Below are 2,636 nucleotides of genomic sequence, written 5' to 3'. Positions count from 1 at the left end.
GGGTGTTCATTCGCTGTACTCCATCCCCCTCATGGTTGCCTTATTTGACATATATTACCGGGAAACCCCCGAATGCATGTGTTGTCGCCCCGATGAAATATTCTAAGACTAGGTCCCTTGTGCTAGTTGTTTTAGGGACGTAAAGTGAGAATAACGGGAATGGGTAATTGGGTTATTGTTGGTTGGTGGAATTAAATATAATTATTTAATGTGGGTTGAAAACCCTATATGCTCACCAGGCTCCCAAGCTTGACCCACTCAGTTTTATTTGTATTACAGGAAGTGGCGCAAGGGCATAAGATGGATGAATCATCAAGTTGTTTTGTTTACAAGTCTGTATATGTATATATTTGTTGAATGACTTGTAATGTTATCTTTTATGCTTTATGGTCTGTATCGGAACATGACATCCCGAGTTTTGATTATATAATGAAAATACATTTCTTTTATGAAATGCTTTGGTAAATATTATTTTATCACATTTTGTTTTTGGGAACAAATTCCGCAACTCTTTCAAATCAAAAGGATTTACTCTGAAATTATTTTAAAAGCATAAATGAAAATTGGTCTTTTCTGACCGAGATTTTGGAGATGTCACAATATAAAATGACAATCTTCATGTATTTTTCGAGACGACAAAATAACAATTTTCCGGTTTTCAAACATTATTTAACTGTCACGTGATTCGTATAAGAATTAATAAATAGATTTTTGGATCCCCAAGTTATCATATGTTAAATATTAGTAACGGTTTGTATATTAGCTTGTTTGAACTCTACGGGATATCAGTAACGTAAACTCCTCTTACTTTTCTTGATTCTTGACCAAATCATATTATGGTTACTTTGAAGGCAAATGGGTATCAATAAGGTAAAATCCTCTTACTTTCCTTGATTCTTTACCCAATCATACTAATTGTTACTTTGAAAGCCAATGGGGCATCAATAAGGTAAACTCCTCTTACTTCCTTGATTCATTACCGAATCGTACAATATTGGGGTTTTCAATACTATGGTTTATAACCGAACTTATAACACCAGACTCTATACTGACACCTTAATAGTGGATGCTTGATTCATTCACCTTCTGTTAACACAAGGGAATGTTTAAATGGTACTAACGTCAACGCCAAAAATTTGACTTGTCAGACGTAGTAGTAGCTAGCAACTCCCAGGTGGGTGGTCGAACCATATAAGGTCATTAATATAACACTTATACTTGTTGTTCGTTCTCTACGGATTAATGGTTATAATCGGGAAGGCTTTTACCAAGGGACCTTACTGTTGTGGATCTTAACCTATAAAATGGTTCATAATGGATTACCCAGATATGGTGGGTTCTAAGGATGAACGTAGATATTCTAGCCCTAACCTTTGTTGTTAATATTTCAATAAAATATTATAATCATTTTTCATTTAAGGAAACAACATTTGGTAATGCCAAGCCTTGGATCATCACAAAATATAGGAGCATCAAGATTTTACGGTCGTAAACCCTTTCTTGGCCGTAAACTCTTGTATTTGGTGTATGTTTTGGCTTTAAACTCCTCCGAAACCAAACCTAGGACCGAGAACACTTAGGGAATGCTTGTCAGGGCCATGAAAACACCTTGTTTGCAAGTCCTTCCATGAGTGTACGGCCATAATCCCCTTGACCATAAACTCTAGGACCGTATACACAAAGGGTCGTAAACCCCTTGGTTGTATACTCTTTTAGCCGTAAACTCCTAGACGTACACACCTTTTTGTGGTTGTAAACTCCTCTAAGATAATCAATTGTGATTGTAACACTTCAAAGTAAGTGTTTCCTAGTCCCTAGGGTGATTCTCTATCATGATTAGTTGCTTAAGCACTAATTATATACATATATATGTGTTATTATAAGCTTATTAGGATCCGCTTGTGCCCGAGATTTCACTTAGCACTCAACATCCTTTTCCGATCTTACAGTCAAACCACTCACTAAAGGTGAGTTTATACCCCTTAATCTACCTTTTAAATGATTTTAAATGGTTTTATAGGGTAGAATACAAGTTGAACATTATAGTTATTGAATCAATCACATGTGATTAATATCTATCAAACAAATGGATTTCTTATACTTGAAAATGGTTTATCAAACAATCTATCTCAAAACATTGTATCAAACTCTTTTATATGCTAAACTCTTTATCAAGCTCTTTTATATGCTAAACATTTCATTAAACTCTTTTAAACTTATATAGTGTCAAAATCATGTCTATACAAATATAGTTGTATAAATAAGGTTGGAAGGACTTAGGACTGATAACTCACTTTATTTTCTATTCCTTGTTTGGTTTTGGACTTAAAGTATCATGTTGTTTGTCTGAGTTTCATTTGAATCTTAATTATATATTATGTATAAGTGTGTAGATATAAAATCTTTTACCTCAGTTCAACACCTTTGGGTAGCAAAGTTGTACAAACATACTCAGTCGATCAAACAACATTACTAGTAAACTATAATAGGTATAGTTTAGAGGTATACTACTCACTATTTCTAGTACAAAGAAACATACAAGAGTCAGTTCATACATAAGTCAGTTCAAACATACTATAATGAGAAACAGAAGAACATATTATAATGAAAAACAAGGAAAAACATATTGTACACAA

The sequence above is a fragment of the Lactuca saligna genome, chromosome 2 (genome assembly GCF_052625555.1).
Source record: "Lactuca saligna cultivar CGN05327 chromosome 2, ASM5262555v1, whole genome shotgun sequence".
Taxonomy (NCBI): domain Eukaryota; kingdom Viridiplantae; phylum Streptophyta; class Magnoliopsida; order Asterales; family Asteraceae; genus Lactuca; species Lactuca saligna.
This window is presented reverse-complemented; position numbering follows the sequence as displayed.